The sequence below is a fragment of the Bos grunniens genome, chromosome 20 (genome assembly GCF_055505025.1).
Source record: "Bos grunniens cultivar Pamir isolate PY7600 chromosome 20, Bosgru_T2T1.0, whole genome shotgun sequence".
NCBI classification, from domain to species: Eukaryota; Metazoa; Chordata; class Mammalia; order Artiodactyla; family Bovidae; genus Bos; species Bos grunniens.
This window is the reverse complement of record NC_141184.1, coordinates 20,322,622-20,342,379: the sequence shown is the minus strand read 5'-3', so window position 1 is coordinate 20,342,379 and position 19,758 is coordinate 20,322,622. Positions and strand designations below refer to the sequence as shown.

At 39.4% G+C, this 19,758-nt stretch overlaps 1 protein-coding gene across 2 annotated transcripts in view; it reads left to right on the top strand.

Annotated features, from left to right (window-relative positions):
* Nucleotides 1-19,758, top strand: part of CDH12 (cadherin 12) — a 1,181,755-nt gene that overhangs the window by 1,149,589 nt on the left and 12,408 nt on the right. The gene's annotated exons all lie outside the window — the stretch shown is intronic.

Here is a 19,758-nt window from a genome sequence, read left to right as displayed (position 1 = left end):
GAAGCAACAGTTAGAACTGGACATGGAACAACAGACTGGTTCCAAATAGGAAAAGGAGTACATCAAGGCTGTATACTGTTACACTGCATATTTAGCAGAAGCACAAGCTGGAATCAAGTTTGCCGGGAGAAATATCAATAACCTCAGATATGCAGATGACACTAGCCTCATGGCAGAAAGTGAAGAGGAACTCAAAAGCCTCTTGATGAAAGTGAAAGAGGAGAGTGAAAAAGTTGGCTTAAAGCTCAACATTCAGAAAACAAAGATCATGGCATCTGGTCCCATCACTTCATGGGAAATAGATGGGGAAACAGTGGAAACAGTGGCTGACTTTATTTTTTGGGGCTCCAAAATCATTGCAGATGGTGACTGCAGCATGAAATTAAAATATGCTTACTCCTTGGAAGGAAAGTTATGACCAACCTAGATAGCATATTGAAAAGCAGAGACATTATTTTGCCAACAAAGGTCCATCTAGGCAAGGCTATGGTTTTTCCAGTGGTCATGTATGGATGTGAGAGTTGGACTGTGAAGAAAGCAGAGTGCTGAAGATTTGATGCTTTTGAACTGTGGTGTTGGAGAAGACTCCTGAGAATCCCTTGGATTGCAAGGAGATCCAACCAGTCCATTCTAAAGGAGATCAGCCCTGGGTGTTCTTTGGAAGGAATGATGCTAAAGCTGAAACTCCAGTTCTTTGGCCATCTCATGCAAAGAGTTGACTCATTGGAAAAGACTCTGATGCTGGGAGGGAATGAGGGCAGGAGGAGAAGGGGATGATAGAGGATGAGATGGCTAGATGGCATCACTGACTCGATGGACATGAGTCTGAGTGAACTCTGGGAGTTGGTGATGGACAGGGAGGCCTGGCGTGCTCCCATTCATGTGGTCGCAAAGATTCGGACACGACTGAGCAACTGAACTGAAGTAACTGAACTTCCAGCCACATGGGCGCTTCCCTGGTGGCTCAGACAATAAAGCGTCTGCCCGCAATGCAGGAGATCTGGGTTTAATCCCTGGGTCAGGAAGATCCCCTGGAGAAGGAAATGGCTACCCATTCCAGTACTCTTGCCTGGAAAATTCTATGGATGGAGGAGCCAGGTGGGCTACAGTCCATGGGGCCGCAAAAAGTCAGACAGGACTGAGCGACTTCACTTTCACTCTCCTGCTAGGTATCTTTCTTCCTTCCCATATCACCTCCTATTATTGTTACATATGTTATTCATCATCTTTTTCACACTTTCAATTATTTTAACTCTGAATTATTTCCTTTATCCATAATACTGATGGCAGTTTAACCATAAAATAGTTAGGAAATAAACTTTAGTTTTCTTAGATCTTTGACAAATAGAGTGAAAATGAGATATCTAAGTTATGGGGTAGAAGACCTCTATGAACTACATTATATTCACTCTGATGATTTGGATGTATTAGGTGATAACTGACCAGAAGTAGCCTATTCAAATAATTTCTACTATTTAAGACATAATGTCTATAATAAAATAGTTTTCATTAAAACTATTCTGTGTCACCTAACCTTTCTGTTAATACACATGGAAAATGTGTATTTTTTTTAAAGGCAGATATTAGATCCAGTACCCTAACTCAAGATGAAAGTCTGCCTCTAGTTCTTCACTCAACTCTACTGTAGCTCTAAAAGTTCTCCTTCTCCCCATGGGGTACGAAAGCCACCAAAAACCATCATTGTGGTGTGAGGGCACCTGTAGTAGCAGGTCAGAGCCTGGGCTTTGACCATTTGGAGAATATACGAGGAGTATGCACTTTACAATGCAAGCATCATTGTTCCTAAATTTGTCATTTTTCAAACTTAGAAAACCAGATTTTTTAAAAAATTATTTTATGTTGGAGCATAGTTGATTAACAATATTGTGCTATTTTCAGGCCATATTTTGTTAATTATCAGTATAATTAGAGCACACACTGACTCCACTCCAATCTCTACCTTCTATGTCAGGTTAGTTCAGCTCAATCATGTCCAGCTCTTTGCAACCCCATGGACTGCAGCACTCCATGCTTTCCTGTCCATCGCCAAGTCCCAGAGCTTGCTCAAACTCATGCCCATTGAGTTTATGATGCCATGCAACCATATCATTCTCTGTTGTCACCTTCTCCTTCTACCTTCAATCTTTCACAGCATCAAGGTCTTTCTAAGGAGTAAGCTCTTTGCATCAGGTGACCAAAGTTTTGGTGTTTCAGGTTCAGCATCAGTTCTTCCAATGAATATTCAAGACCGATCTTCTTTAGGATTGACTGGTTTGATCTTGCAGTCCAGGGGAATCTTAAGAGTCTTCTCCAATATCACAGTTCAAAAGCATCAATTCTTTGGTGCCCAGCTTTCTTTATGATCCAACTCTCACATCCATACATGACTACTGGAAAAAACCATAGTCTTGACTAGATGGACCTTTGTTTGCAAAGTAATGTCTCTGCTTTTTAATGTGCTGTCTAGGTTGGTCACAGCTTTTCTTCCAAGGAGCAAGCATCTTTTAATTTTATGGCTGCAATCACATCCTATGTAGTTTTTACCTAAATGCAACTTAGGAAACCCCACAGTATGGAGTCTCATCAGTTACGTTGGCACTCACCTGGACACATGCAGAACTGGGACTTACACTCACAACCCATACATATGCACACCTTATAAGAGGGCGGCTGGCTAATATTTCTAAATTATCTACTTCTATCCACTCCACTGTCTGTCTATTCAAAGACTACTATGAGGAATTTAGCATCTTCAAAGAAGTCTGGTGAGACAAATGCTATGCACCTTACAACTCCATGGAAAAGAAAGAGGCTAAGCACATACCATGTGGTAATTAATGATTCTGCAGTAAGAATAGGTTATTGTGAGTTTTATTTGCACTCACAGAGTTTAAAAGTCAACTTTATTTAAATTTTAATATATAAGGTTGCTTTCTCTGCTCAAACTAGCCAGCCTGAGCAGGAAATTATTGTCATGGTGAATGACTATGAAATAAATAGCCCACATTTGCCCTGCCAAGTGGAAAAAAATTGTGTAAATGTATCTTATTGCAGATTATACTAGCATATGCTTTGGCCTTGACCCTTCTATAAAAACTCTCAGATGAAATGAAATGGTACACTGATTGAACAACTTCCAATTAATTAAAAAGCAATCATTAATCAGTGTTACAACAGTTGGCGGTCCAAATAATTTTATTAGACCCCTAATAATTCTTTAATGCATTACTGCTTTGCTGTTTTTATGATACTAATCTTGCAAATTGAAAAAAAAAAAAAGTGGAAGTCTCAAAAATTCACTTCATTCAAATTATCAGAAACTTTCAACAGCAAATGTTTCTAATTTTTTGTGTTTTTTTTTTGAGGGGGGGAAGTATTGACTATCACATATATTACTATACAAAGATAATTATAAATAACTACATTAAAGCCTTAGAAAATTTACAAAATTATAAAATAAATGGATGATACCAGAGACGATTCTTCTTTTCTTGATTGTGTTAGTTATCCAGATGGTGATACATTGTTCCCATTCATTGTGGAACAGATCGGAAATCAGTGGTAGACTTACTAAGTGCTATACTTTGGGAATATGTTGTATGTAAGTGCACCATTATAAGCTGGGATTAAACTGTAAGGTAATTAATTTTTAAGGTTATTTAGCATTAGAACTACTTTGCATTAATGTCTCTTACTTCAACGTAATGCAAATAATGTCATCTTTAGTAGAGAAAAATCAACCTGAGATTATTATCTGTAATAGGCTCAACAAAATTTCATCTAATTTTTTATAAACTTCTATAGAACATTATTTACATTCAAAGCATTATTCATTGTGGGTTAAAACTAAGATTGAAGTCTGTTCCTAAGGAGAGTTTGGGAATAGTTAGAAGTTGATCCCCCAAATTAATTTAGTTAAAACTATGCAACTTACGCTGAATTCAATGGACTTAAATGTATTCCCAGATAGCCTTCAGGGGAAAGTTGCAAAAGATTTATACTGACCAAACAGGTCATTAAGAAATAAAAAATTTAAACAAAAGAAACTTTTTTGATAAAAAATTTTAAAGGGTTTCCTTCTGCCCGTGTGCCAAATAGACATGGAATAGTGTTCTCAGGCCAAATGAGAAAAAGTACCTAATTTCTCTATAAAAATTGTAAGAAATGTTTTAAGCTAGTAAACCAAAGTATTATAGTAACTTTATATATACTTACTCAATTTATTGCTATCCACATTGCAAGAGTGAAGAAACTGTAAGCTAAGATATATTCCATTTATCACACAGTGAATGACTAACCAAAACAAGACTGGAGCCAGGGCTTCCCTGGTGGCACTGATGGTAAAGAATCCACTTGCCAATGCAGGAAACATAATAAGATACAGGTTCGACTCCTGGACCAGGAAGATCCCCTGGAGGAGGAAATGGCAACCCACTCCAGTATTTTTGCCTGAAAAATTAAATGAACAGAGGAGCCTGGTGGTCTGCAGTCCATATGGTCGTAGAGTTGGACATGACTTAGCAACTGAAAAACAACATAGTAATTATATGTACATTTGCATTGTACAAATAATTGAATTGAAATTAGTGTTATATCTCAGCATCGATCTATTATCTATCTATCCATCTATATTTAAGCTCATTAGATTACTTACCTATTAGAGTTCTATAGTTAATTTGCATTTTAAAAATAATATGTGAATGTGAAATTGTTAGTCCTTCAATCATGTCTGATTCTGCGATCCCATGGACTGTAATCCACCAGGCTCCTCTGTCCATGGCATTCTTCAGGTGAGAATACTAGAATGGGCAGTCATTCCCTTCTCTAGGGGATCTTCCCCATCCAGGGATTGAACCTGGGACACTCACATTGCAGGCAGATACTTCCCTGCCTGATCTACAAAGTCTCAAAATATGAGACTAGGGAAATATATATGCAATGGTGTGTGTGTGGCCGTGTTGTAAGCGGGTAGATTTCGATCTCTATCCAATAAGTATTCATCACTAGATTACACTCAAAAAAACCCTACAGCAGTTCCTAATGATTTCATTGTGATAATTTCCCTATATTTAGAAAATCCTGTCTACCTGTACTATGCCACCTCCTACCTGCTCACTGCCTTTAATGGCGGTGCCTTTTCCAGTGCCAAAGATATGAAGAAGATCCTGGACAGAGCAAGGACCGATGAGGTAGATGATGACCTGGCTCCACAAGGTCACCAGTGAGCCAAAAGGAAAACAACACTGAAGATATCAGTCACTGTCCAGGGTATCAACGAGCTGGCCAGCACATCTGCCTCCAGGGCGTGACTCTGAAACTCCTGCTGATGCTTCAGCCCAGGCATCAGCAGAGAAAAGAGAGAGGAAGAAGGAGGAGGTGGAGGAGTCAGATGACTCCATGGATTTTGTCTTCTTCAAATAGAGTTCTACTCCCCTGCAAAAGTGATGCCATGCCGTTTCTTATGAGTGCTATCACTTTTGCCTCAGCAAAGCAGGAAGCTAGGGTTTGATCCCTGGGTCGGGAAGATCCAAGGGAGAAGGGAATGCTACCTACTCCAGTATTCTTGCCTGGAGAATCCCATGGACAGAGGACCCTGTGTACATGGGGTCACAAAGAGTTGGACACGACTGAATGACTAACACATGCATACTAAATAGAAGCAAATCATTAGATCCAGACCACACTTAAGGACAGAAAATTACATGGAGGTAACTTATATGGGTGGGCCTCCCTGGTGGTGCTAGCAGCAAAGAACTCGCTTGCTAATCTAGGAGACCTAAAAGATGTGGGTTTGATCCCTGGGTTTTAGAGATTCTTTGGAGGAGGGCATGGCAGCCCATTCCAGTATTCTTGCCTGGAGAATCCCATGGACTGAGGAGTCTGACAGGCGACAGTCCATAGGGTCACACAGAGTCGGACATGACTGAAGTCACTTAGCACACACACAACTTATGTGGGTACCAAGAAGTGGGGATCCTTGGGACCCATTTTAGAAGGTTGCCTACCATATGTGTTTTATCAGCAACTAAACAAGTCTTGTGGCTCAGTTGGTAAAGAATCCACCTGCAATGCGGGATACCTGGATTTGATCCCTTGGTTGGGAAGATCCCCTGGAGAAGGACATGGCAACCCACTGCAGTATTCCGTCTTGGAGAATCCCCGTGGACAGAGGAGCCTGGCGGGCTACAGTCCATGGGGTTGCAGAGTCAGACATGACTGAGTGACTAAGCACACACACACAAAGACAAGTGTCTCTAAAAGTGAAGAGAGTTTAGAGGCTGTATTAATCACTGCTGCTAAGTCACTTCAATTGTGTCCGACTCTTTGCCACACCTATGGACTTTAGTCTACCAGGTTCCTCTGTCCATGTGATTATCCAGGCAAGAATACTGGAGTGGGTTGCCATTTCCTCCTCCAGGGGATCTTCCTGACCCAGGGATTGAGCTCACATCTCTAAGTTTTCTGCGTTGGCAGATGGGTTCTTTACCATTAGTGCCACTTGGGAACCCCATTACTTAATCACTAGGCCTGAAAATTTTGTGAGAAAGACAATGATCTGGTTGAATTCATTAAGAATACAAGCAAAATACAAAGTGCTGTAAGAAAAAATAATTATTTAATTATTTGTATTATTAAAAATAATGTTTTATTTTTTTAAAATAAAAAACTTAAAAGCATAAGCATAGTATGTCACATCATAGGAATTATCATTTGAGCTAAGTCTTTAAAAGATGGAGAAGATATGAAAAAGGTGGAGAGGAGGGAGTTCTAGGTGGAGAAAACATCTTTAGCAAAGACAGAATGGTATCAAATCTCATGTTTGGATAAAAAATTACAAGTAGGGTAGTACAGTGGGTGTCCAGAGTGTGGACAGGAGGGTAAAGAAAATACATTCAGAAAGGAAGCCTGAGCTCTCCTCTCTGAAAGACTTTATCATATAGAGTATTCTATTGTCAGCTGCAGTCACCATGCTGTGCATTCCATCCCTAGGACTGATTTATTTATAACTGGAAGTCTGTATGTTTTGATCACATTCATCATTATGCACACCTGTGCTTTTGCTTTAAGCAACCATTTCAAAATCAATACAAATATCAGATCATTGTGTTGTACAACTAAATTAATATAATGTTATATGCCATTTATGGGCTCCCCAGGTGGCTCAAAGAATCTTCCTGCCAAGCTGGAGATGTGGGTTTAATCGCTGGGTCAGGAAGATCCCCCAGAGAAGGAAAGGGCAATACTTTCCAGTATTCTTGCTGGAGAATTCCATGGAAAAAGGAGCCTGGCAGGCTACAGTCCATTGGGTCACAGAGACATGACTTAGTAACTAAACTACCACCACCATATGTCAGTTATTAATATCTCCATTTTTTAGAAAAAGAAAGAAAAGAAAGTCAGAGGCCTTGTCAAACAGAGCCTTAAATGCACATAGAGAAACTGAGAAGTTTTTAGGTGTGTTTTGAGTCCATCCTATTTTCTGTTGTTTCCATCAAAACTATGTTTCTAGCTCAGCATATATCCGGAGAGGCATATTTCACTTCTCCAAATTCCCCAAGGTAGTTACACAAGGGACCCGCATTTTCTATAAATCAGCACTGTATGGGTTATAGTGTATCAACTGAGGTTTATGTCACAAGAATCAAGCAACAGGGGTGACTGGATTCTCTGCAGTGTTTGAGCAGGAGACATTTCTTTCTAATTTGGTTAGTCTTTTGTTGTGAGTGTTGACGTCATGTGTACGTTTATTGAGAGTAAATGTGCAGGTTGGCCCTTTCATTTCTACAACTGTTCTTCAACTTCTCAACTCTCACCTGCATCAGAGTCAACTGTTAGAGTGTTCCTGGACCCCGTTCAAGACATACTGAATCAGAATTTCTGGGATTATTGCCAAGAAATCTCCACCTTAAAAATAATACCCAGGTCACTGGATGGATACTGATGTTGAAACCAAATGCCAAATTCTCTAGTGTTTTAAATATTAACACGGACTTGGGAAATAAAGCAGCTTAATGTTGCTATGAAGACATGTACTGTTATGAAGACATGTACTTACTCAGAGAGCCTAGCTGACGTTTGAAGGCTGAATAAAACCATTGGTTTCAGTTCTGGCTTGAAGCTATAGCTTTTTTCCTCTAATTGCCTTTCTTTTACTCTCCATGAGAGCCTTACTTTACATTTATGAGTCTAGGTAGTTTATCTACCATTTAACATTTTCCTTTTTCCCTAAGCAGCATATGAAACTATCAATATTTTGTATTCTCGAAGAAAGGTAACTTTGATTTATACCAGTATTGACAACATTTCTGTAGTATGTGTAATACAGACAAATAATACATAATTTAATAAATTACTTATAAATATTCAACCATTTCATAAAGCCTCCAATGTGTTGTATACACGATGATAATAATTATTAATGCCAATATACTCATGCATTTAGTTTAGAAATAATACCAATTTTCTCACAATTGTATGATGTGTAAATAAAATAGAATCCAAATTTGTTGTGATAATTTATATTTTATTGTAAGTTTTCAACTGCTTATGAGTACCCTACTGTAATCAAGCTAACTTAGGAGTAGCTTAAACCAGTAAAACTGCTCTATCAGAATCACATACACAACTGTGTCAGGCTTTTGTTTCCTTAATTAGCATCTGATTTTTCTCTGGAAACTAAAATTACATAATGAGCTTGTCACCTAAAGGTCGAAATTTGAATAAAATGATATTTTAGATATGTACAGAAAAGTTTTAACTTCACCTATCAAAATTGGAATTCAAAAATAGTATTTTTACATTGAAAATATTTTTGCATTGTCAATGTTACTTTATTGGCATTATGAACTATATTGTATTTCACCTATTTGCATAGGGATCCTCTCAGATGTGAACTTCTTAGTAGCCAGGACTTTATCTTATACATCTTTGATATATATGGCTTACCATACCCTCTAGAACATTTGAATATATACACAATTAATGAATAATTTGTGAGTAGCTTGAGATGTGAGTTCAATCCCTGGGTCAGGAAGATCCCCTGGAGGAGGAAATGGCAACCCACTCCAGTGTTCTTGCCTTGGAAAATCCCATGGACAGAGGAGCCTGGTGGGCTACAGTCCATGGGGTCACAAAGAGTCAGACATAGTGACTAACCAATACCCCAACAAAACAAGCTTTATTGGCATCCCGTCCTGCTGATCTGGGCCTTGGATCTCCTGATGAGTTGCTCCTTCTCAGCCTCTGTGTTCACATAGAATATGTGGGGTGTGATTTAGCTGGAATGTATCAGACGCTGGGAACAGGCATAATGAAATTCAGAGGGAAGACCTGACAGGTTGCCTGCTATAGACACCAGCACCCCAAGAAGTAGGCGAGTGTATAGATGGACAGGAAGTCGATGATCTGCGTGGCCTCTGGCTTGACCACACCTTGTCCATACTGATGTCACATATGATGCCTCTACTGTCCTGCTTGCTCTCAAAGTCTGGGTTTTGAAGTGATGCCAGACGCTGACTTGACCTGAGAGTCCTGAGAGTAGCTGTGATCTCCCGCAGCAGATGATGGGGAAAGAGACCTTCAGAAACTCTCACCAACTTCCTTAGCCTTGCTGGCCAATCGCCCAGGCCAGGCTCCATATCCCAGCAGGGGCTCGCCCAGCCTGACTAAAGTTGGTGGGCTTAGAGCCCCTGTGAGTCAGGACAGAGTGACATATGGCTCTGAAGGATGGTGAATCCACTCCAGGAGGCCTGGTGAGTGTGGAAATTGATAACTGCATCCAACTCCATGGAAGCAGAAGCCTTGCTTGATGTGTCTGCAGACCTGGGACCAAGTGGGAGCTCCCCCCACCCAAAAACAACACTCTGGAGGAAAGCTCCTACAAGACTTCTGGAAATGAATACCATTTCCAACACCATGGCCACTGTGCCCTGCAGTGGCCTAGTAACCCTAGGCCTAGTAACCCTAGTTGAAAAGCTTATTTCCTTTTAATATGCCTTTTGATATTTCTTATCATTGGAATTGGTCACCTATGGCTGCATAATAGATCATGATAGAACATTTTGGGGTCAGGAATTCTAAAACGTGAAAGTCTCCTAGAAGTGTCCGCCTTTTTGCCACCCATGAACTGTGGCCTGTCAGGCTTCTCTGTCCATGGAATTCTTCAGGCATTAATATTGGAGTGGGTTGCCATTTCCTTCTCCAGGGGGTCTTCCTAACTCAGGGATCAAACACAGGTCTCCTGATTTGCAGGCAGATAAAGTCTTTACCCATCTGAGCTACCAGGGAAGCCCTTAATGAATTCTAAAAGAGTATGTCTTAATATCTGCCCCCAGGAAGTTTAGAAGACTTGACAGCTGAGGGCTGGAATCTCTGGGAAGCTCTTATGTGTCAGAAGCCCAAAGTCTCTGAAACTTTTTGCTTTCTGCAGCTAAATAAGCTCCAAGTAAGAGGGGAATCCCTGGTGGTCCAGATGGTAATGAATCTGCCTGCAATGCAGGAAACCTGGGTTCTATCCCTGCATCAGGAAGGTTCCCACCCCATGGAGAAGAGCATGGCAACCCACTCCAGGATTCTTGCCTGGAAAATCCTATGGACAGAGGACCCTGGCAGACTACAGATCATAGGGTCACAAAGAGTTAGACATGACTGAGTGATTCACAATTTCAAGGAGTGGTATTGATCTTCCCCGGATGCTCAGTGGTAAAGAAACTGCCACCAATGCAGGAGATGCCCGTTCAATCCCTGGGTCAGAAAGATCCCCTTGAGAAGGAAATAACAACCCACTCCAGGACTCTTGCCTGGAAAATTCCATGAACAGAGGAGCCTGAAGGGCTATAGTCCATCATGTTGCAAAAGAGTTGGACACAACTTAGAGACTAAAACAAAAACAGTAAGTGCTGTTAGTCTTATCAATAAAGCATAAATGTTGGAGGTTCATTCATGTTGTTTAAGCACATATCACTGTTTTGTTTCCTGTTTTTATTATATAATTTTATAGTATGAATAGGCTACTGTTAATCTATTCACCAAAAGATAGACATTTGAATTGTTCCCAGTTTGAGGCCGTATGCATAATACCTCCATGAACATATGCATACAGGTTTTCTGTGGATGTTTCTTTCATTCTCTTAGGTAGACATCTGGTAGTGGAATTGTTGGCTTATAAATTCACATTCAGTGTTTAATTCTTGAGCTTCCTTTGTGGCTCAGATGGTAAAGAATCCGCCTGCAATGCGGGAGACCTGGGTTCAATGCCTGGGTTGGGAAGATCCCCTGGTGAAGGGAAAGGCTACCCACTCTAGTATTCTGGCCTGGAGAATTCCATGGACTGTATAGACCATGGGGGTCACAAAGAGTCACAACTGAGAGAATCTTACTTCACATGTCAGTGTTTAAAGAAAGTTCCAACCTATTTTCTAAAGTGACTTTACAGCTTTATATTTCTACCAGCAGTCCTTTCTATCAGGAATCCCTTTTATTTCTCTGAGAAATGATTTGTCAATTTCTGTTTATAATTCCTACCTTTATTTTGATAAGTTTATTCCTAAATATTTTACTATCTTTGACTCTATTGTGACTTGAATTTTTTGTCAGTTCTTTTTTTTCTGTTTTTTTTTTTTCTAATATATTAGATATACAATAGTCATTTTTAATTTTGTTCTTGATGTACTCCCCTGATTATACCTATAACTTTCTTTGTGGATATTTTAGGGTTTCCAACCTACAGGGTCTTGACATTTTTTGATAAATTTTTTTTTCTTTTCAATCTGAATACTTTTAAATTAAAAAAATTTTTTTTGTATGTTCTTTATTTTTTATTTATTTATTTCTTTTTAAATTTACAATATTGTATTTGTTTTGCCATACATCAACATGCATCTGCCACGGGTGTACATGTGTTCCCCATCCTGAACCCTAATTTTATTTTTACTTGGTTGCACTAAATAAATCCTCAAGTGCAATGGTTAATATGTGGTAAGAACATACACTCTTGCCATAAGCTCAATATTAGAAAGAAAATATGTGGTCTCTCACGATTGAATATAATGCTGGCTATGGGCTTCTTTAGCATAGATAGGCTACGTCAAATTGAGGATGTTGCCTTCTATTCATTATTCATTGAGGGCCTTTTTCTTTTTTTTTAATCATGAATGGATGAGATTTTGTCAAATGCTAATGCTGAGTCTATCAAAATGCTTATGCAATGCTTTCTTCTATTAATATGATATATCACATTGATTATAATACTGCTGCTAAGTCACTTCAGTCCTGTCCGACTCTGTGCGACCCCATACACGGCAGCCCACCAGGCTCCCCCATCCCTGGGATTCTCCAGGCAAGAACACTGGAGTGGGTTGCCATTTACTTCTCCAATGCATGAAAGTGAAAAGTGAAAAATGAAAGTGAAGTCGCTCAGGCATGACTGACTCTTAGTGACCCCACAGACTGCAGCCTACCAGGCTCCTCCACCCATGGGATTTTATAGGCAAGAGTACTGGAGTGGGGTGCTATTGCCTTCTCCGTGATTATAATACTATTAGATGTTAAACTAACCTTACATCCCTAGGATAAATGATATTTGGTCATTATATATTAGCTTTATAATATACTTCTGGATTTGACTGCTAATATATTTTTAAGCAATTTTTGTATCTGTGTTTATGAGGTTAATCCATGCTTTTTTTTTTCCCGGATATTTTTGATTGACTTTTGGTACAAAGAATAAACTGGAAAGTGTTTTCTCCTCTATTTTCTGAAGGAGTTTATGAAGAATTGATATTATGTAGTCTATACATTGGAGATCAGATCAGATCAGTCGCTCAGTTGTGTCTGACTCTTAACGACCCCATGAATCCCAGCACGCCAGGCCTCTCTGTCCATCACCAACTCCCGGAGTTCACTGAGACTCACGTCCATCGAGTCAGCGATGCCATCCAGCCATCTCATCCTCTGTCGTCCCCTTCTCCTCCTGCCCCCAATCCCTCCCAGCATCAGAGTCTTTTCCAATGAGTCAACTCTTCGCATGAGGTGGCCAAAGTACTGGAGTTTCAGCTTTAGCATCATTCCTTCCAAAGAAATCCCAGGGCTGATCTCCTTCAGAAAGGACTGGTTGGACCTCCTTGCAGTCCAAGGGACTCTCAAGAGTCTTCTCCAACACCCCAGTTCAAACCCATCAATTCTTCGGTGCTCAGCCTTCTTCACAGTCCAACTCTCACATCCATACATGACAACAGGAAAAACCATAGCCTTGACTAGACGAACCTTTGTGAGCAAAGTAATGTCTCTGCTTTTGAATATGCTATCTAGGCTGGTCATAACTTTCCTTCCAAGGAGTAAGCGTCTTTTAATTTAATGGCTGCAGTCACCATCTGTAGTGATTTTGGAGCCCAGAAAAATAAAGTCTGACACTGTTTCCACTGTTTCCCCATCTATTTCCCATGAAGTGGTGGGACCGGATGCCATGCTCTTCATTTTCTGAATGTTGAGCTTTAAGCCAACTTTTCCACTCTCTACTTTCACTTTCATCAAGAGGCTTTTGAGTTCCTCTTCACTTTCTGCCATAAGGGTGGTGTCATCTGCATATCTGAGGTTATTGATATTTCTCCTGGCAATCTTGATTCCAGCTTGTGTTTCTTCCAGTCCAGCGTTTCTCATGATGTACTCTGCATATAAGTTAAATAAACAGGGTGACAATATACAGCCTTGACAAACTCCTTTTCCTATTTGGAACCAGTCTGTTGTTCCATGTCCAGTTCTAACTGTTGCTTCCTGACCTGCATACAAATTTCTTAAGAGGCAGATCAAGTGGTCTGGTATTCCCATCTCTTTCAGAATTTTCCACAGTTTATTGTGATCCACACAGTCAAAGGCTTTGGCATAGTCAATAAAGCAGAAATAGATGTTTTTCTGGAACTTAAATCCCTTATGATTATACAGTGGAAGTGAGAAATAGATTTAAGGGCCTAGATCTGATAGATAGAGTGCCTGATGAACTATGGAATGAGGTTCATGACATTGTACAGGAGACAGGGATCAAGACCATTCCCACAGAAAAGAAATGCAAAAAAGCAAACTGGCTGTCTGGGGAGGCCTTACAAATAGCTGTGCAAAGAAGAGAAGAGAAAAGCAAAGGAGAAAAGGAAAGATATAAACATCTGAATGCAGAGTTCCAAAGAATAGCAAGAAGAGATAAGAAAGCCTTCTTCAGTGATCAATGCAAAGAAATAGAGGAAAACAACAGAGTGGGAGAGACTAGGGATCTCTTCAAGAAAATCAGAGATACCAAAAGAACATTTCATGCAAAGATGGGCTCGATAAAGGACAGAAATGGTATGGACCTAACAGAAGCAGAAGATATTAAGAAGAGATGGCAAGAATACACAGAAGAACTGTACAAAAAAGATCTTCACGACCCAGGTAATCATGATGCTGTGATCACTGACCTAGAGCCAGACATCCTGGAATATGAAGTCAAGTGGGCCTTAGAAAGCATCACTACGAACAAAGCTAGTGGAGTTGATGGAATTCCAGTTGAGCTATTCCAAATTCTGAAAGATGATGCTGTGAAAGTGCTGCACTCAATATGCCAGCAAATTTGGAAAACTCAGCAGTGGCCACAGGACTGGAAAAGGTCATTTTCATTCCAATCCCAATTAAAGGCAATTCCAAAGAATGTTCAAACTACTGCACAATTGCTCTCATCTCACAAGCTAGTAAAGTAATGCTCAAAATTCTCCAAGCCAGGTTTCAGCAATATGTGAACCGTGAACTTCCTGATGTTCAAGCTGGTTTTAGAAAAGGCAGAGGAACCAGAGATCAAATTGCCAACATCCGCTGGATCATAGAAAAAAGCAAGAGAATTCCAGAAAAATATCTATTTCTGTTTTATTGACTATGCCAAAGCAAGGAGATACAACCAGTCCATTCTGAAGGAGATCAGCCCTGGGATTTCTTTGGAAGGAATGATGCTAAAGCTGAAATTCCAGTACTTTGGCCACCTCATGCGAAGAGTTGACTCATTGGAAAAGACTCTGATGCTGGGAGGGATTGGGGGCAGAAGGAGAAGGGGATGACAGAGAATGAGATGGCTGGATGGCATCGCTGACTCGATGGACGTGAGTCTGAGTGAACTCCGGGAGTCGGTGATGGACAGGGAGGCATGGCATGCTGCGATTCATGGGGTCACAAAGAGTCAGACACGACTGAGCGACTGATCTGATCTGATCTGATATTGCTTTTTCTTTGATCCAGTGGATGTTGGCAATTTGATCTCTGATTCCTCTGCCTTTTCTAAAACCAGCTTGAACATCAGGAAGTTCACGGTTCACATATTGCTGAAACCTGGCTTGGAGAATTTTGAGCATTACTTTACTAGCTTGTGAGATGAGAGCAATTGTGCAGTAGTTTGAACATTCTTTGGAGTTGCCTTTCCTTGGGATTGGAATGAAAACTGACCTTTTCCAGTCCTGTGGCTACTGCTGAGTTTTCCAAATTTGCTGGCATATTGAGTGCAGCACTTTCACAGCATCATCTTTCAGGATTTGGAATAGCTCAACTGGAATTCCATCAACTCCACTAGCTTTGTTCGTAGTGATGCTTTCTAAGGCCCACTTGACTTCACATTCCAGGATGTCTGGCTCTAGGTCAGTGATCACAGCATCATGATTACCTGGGTCGTGAAGATCTTTTTTGTACAGTTCTTCTGTGTATTCTTGCCATCTCTTCTTAATATCTTCTGCTTCTGTTAGGTCCATACCATTTCTGTCCTTTATCGAGCCCATCTTTACATGAAATGTTCTTTTGGTATCTCTGATTTTCTTGAAGAGATCCCTAGTCTCTCCCACTCTGTTGTTTTCCTCTATTTCTTTGCATTGATCACTGAAGAAGGCTTTCTTATCTCTTCTTGCTATTCTTTGGAACTCTGCATTCAGATGTTTATATCTTTCCTTTTCTCCTTTGCTTTTCTCTTCTCTTCTTTGCACAGCTATTTGTAAGGCCTCCCCAGACAGCCAGTTTGCTTTTTTGCATTTCTTTTCTGTGGGAATGGTCTTGATCCCTGTCTCCTGTACAATGTCATGAACCTCATTCCATAGTTCATCAGGCACTCTATCTATCAGATCTAGGCCCTTAAATCTATTTCTCACTTCCACTGTATAACCATAAGGGATTTGATTTAGGTCATTCCTGAATGGTCTAGTGGTTTTCCCTACTTTCTTCAATTTAAGTCTGAATTTGGCAATAAGGAGTTCATGGTCTGAACCACAGTTAGCTCCCGGTCTTGTTTTTGCTGACTGTATAGAGCTTCTCCATCTTTGGCTGCAAAGAATATAATCAATCTGATTTCAGTGTTGACCATCTGGTGATGTCCATGTATAGAGTCTTGTGTTGTTGGAAGAGGGTGTTTGTTATTGTTATAAATTGGCGAAGGCAATGGCAACCCACTCCAGTACTCTTGGCTGGGAAATCTCATGGACAGTGGAGCCTGGTAGGCTGCAGTCCATGGGGTCGCTAAGAGTCAGGCTCGACTAAGGAACTTCACTTTCACTTTCATGCATTGGAGAAGGAAATGGCAACCCACTCTAGTATTCTTGCCTGGAGAATCCCAGGGACAGAGGAGCCTAGTGGGCTGCTGTCTATAGGATCGCACAGAGTTGGACATGACTGAAGCGACTTAGCAGCAGCAGCAGCAGCAGCAGCAGTCTATAAATAGTTCTACACTTTCCCAGTGAAGCCTTGTGGCCATGACTTTTTCTTGGTTTGGAGATTTTTTATTAATGCTTAATTTTTCCCACTTGCCTTAGATCTATTAAGATTTTCTAGTTCATTTTGAGGCTAGTGACAAAGAACTTGCCAGGCAATGGAGAAGACATAAGAGATATGGGTTTAATTCCTGGGTCGGGAAGATTCCCTGGAGGAGGGCATGGAAACTCACTCCAGTATTCTTGCCTGGAGAATATCAAGGACAGAGGAGCCTGGAGGGCTACAGTGCATAAGGTGTCAGAGTCAAACATGACTGAAGTGACTTAGCACGCACATATGTGACAATATATGTCTTTCTAGGAATTTGTCCAGTTTATCTATGTTGACTGAACTTTTGGAATAAATTTAAAATATTATTTTATAATATGAATTTCACTTATGGTATTTTACTTCTCCTTTATTCTCGATTTTTATAATTTGGCCTTAATCTTTTTTTCTTGGTTTAAGTTGCACTTTAAAATGTTAAGACAGTTCTAATTCAAATTGGCTCAAAAAGTTATCGGATTTGATCAAGATATCATGAAGAATAAAGAAAGATTTAGGAAAACATTCTTGAAGGCCTGAGGGACAAAATAGAATGAGTTAATTATTATCTTAATTGACCACAAAACTATTAATAAGTTGGTTATTCAATATAAGCAATATGAATCAATGATAATGGGAGTTTGAATGGCTTGACTACTGGGAACACAGCAATTAATTGTGTAAGGTTTTGAGTATTTAATATTTACTAAGTTCATATTTGAATTGACTTTATAATTGCTCATTGATAACCAGTTTCTAATATGGAAGGGTTTTGGATAATAATGTTTACGCCAAATCAAGTTTAAAGAAATGTCATCATTGTTGTTTCAAAGATGAGATGAGTCAGAAAAGAAATGTCATTACTTTACCATAGCGTTTAGTGAATTACATACATAAATCAAAAAAATTTCTATATTACTCTAATAAAAATATTCCCTTGTGAAAAGGTCAATTCTTACATGAATACAGTAGTTGTCAAAGAGAAATGTTGCTGCTTACCTAACCAGATTTACAAATAGAAGGTGACATTTTTAAACCTTTAATCGTAAGAAGTTTTACAAATATACAATAGAAGAGTTATATATTGAAAACTATAAACCCATAACTCATTTTGGACAGTATGAATAACCCATCTTTGATGTTGTTACAGTTTTTCCTCTGTTCTTATTTGGGCATTAATTTTGTAATTGCATGTACCTCTGTGGCACAGTCTGTTGGAGCATTTAGTTGCTAACCAAAAGGTTGGGGGGTTCAAATCTACTCAGGGAAACCTTCCTCTCTGCACCTTTTAAGGAAGTACTCAAAGGGTTTGTGGTTGTTTCTACTCTGCATCCTTTCCATGAAAGGCCAAAAAAGTCTCCTCTACTTCTACCCTCCTGTCCCAAGAATGAGTACAACTAGCAACTGTATCTCTTCAGTTTTCCTTTACTGTGCATGTTATAAAGCCCAGCATCTACTGTTATGTTAGGGACTTCTGTGTTGGCTCAGATGGTAAGGAATCTGCCTGCAATGCAGGAGACCAGGGTTTGATCCCTGGATCAGGAAGATCCCCTGGAGGAGGGCATGGCAACCCACTCCAGTATTCTTGCCTGGAGAATTCCATGGTCAGAGGAGCCTGGCAGGTTATAGAATCCATGGGGTCACAAAATTGAACATGACTAACACACATTTTAATTGCCACAGTGACGCCTAGTCACATTTATTATATAGTGGTTCTAAAAGTCTTATAGTGCACAGGAAAATTTCACACAACAAAATATTTGGCTTTAGCTAAAATACCAAAAACTCAGCTTTGAGAAACACTTTTAATAATAAGATATTACAATAGTGATTATATTTTGAGACACATTACTCATTGGGACAGATGTAAAATCTATATTTCAGGAGGATAAATATTTAAAACTACCAAAACAGATCTTCTCATGGGTAAAAATCAGTTTAAATTAATAACATGTTTATACATTATAAACGCAAGTCAGTATTGTAAATATAATTGGGAGAGGAATCTTGTCCCATCCTCACAGTAACTTATTAAACATTCCATTTCTCCTGCTTTTATGTTATCTGTGCCTGAACTGGTATATGACAATGGATTTCACTTTGTCATATATGAATATGTGAGCATTTCTTAAGCTACTGCTGACAATGCTTTTTATTTTTTTAAATCAGTTTTAGCATAACAGAATATTGTAGGGTTGTCAGAATCCATCATGTGGTAAGATTTATATGCATTCTTTAAAAGCATCCAGACAGAGATCTAAAACAATGCCAATACTGTGAATCTTCAGTGGCATTGCAGATGAAGAATCTAACACAAAGTGGAGTGAACATAATATTTGGATGTCCATAGTCCTGAGTTTGGATATTAACTCCCCATTCCTCTAGATGTGTGACTTTGGACAAGATACTTCAATAACCTGGGGCACTTTATCCATCTGTAAAGTTTCATTAGATAAAATAAATAAATTGAAACATATCCATTATGTTATACCTTATTTGTTGAATTATGCCTGGTCTTCTTCAGCAAAGGACAGAGAAGTTGGTACCATACCGCAGGTTGGGACTAAAACTCGTGATGTGATATTGACAGAGACAGTTTTTCAAAACAATATTTTTAGACACAGTAGGAAGGAAATGCTGTTTACTTTGTCCTTTCTCAGCAAATAGTTTTAGGGTGCATCCTAACTGTCCATAATCTCTTATTTCTACTTCCCTAAGTTTATTTTAATTTTCATCTATAAAAAATCATCTCTCCTTCATATTCCTTGTAATTTATCATCTTTTTAGGGGGGATCAGTTTGAGAAAGTTATTTAAATATGTAGATGATACTACTGAATAAAGTCATAGACACACATATAAAAGCATATGTTTTATTCAATGAAAAATATAACTGTTTAGTGAAGATTGGTCTTGTTAACTCTGGTTTGATGGCTGCACTTTTGATGAAACATGAGCTAAATGGTTGTCCTTAA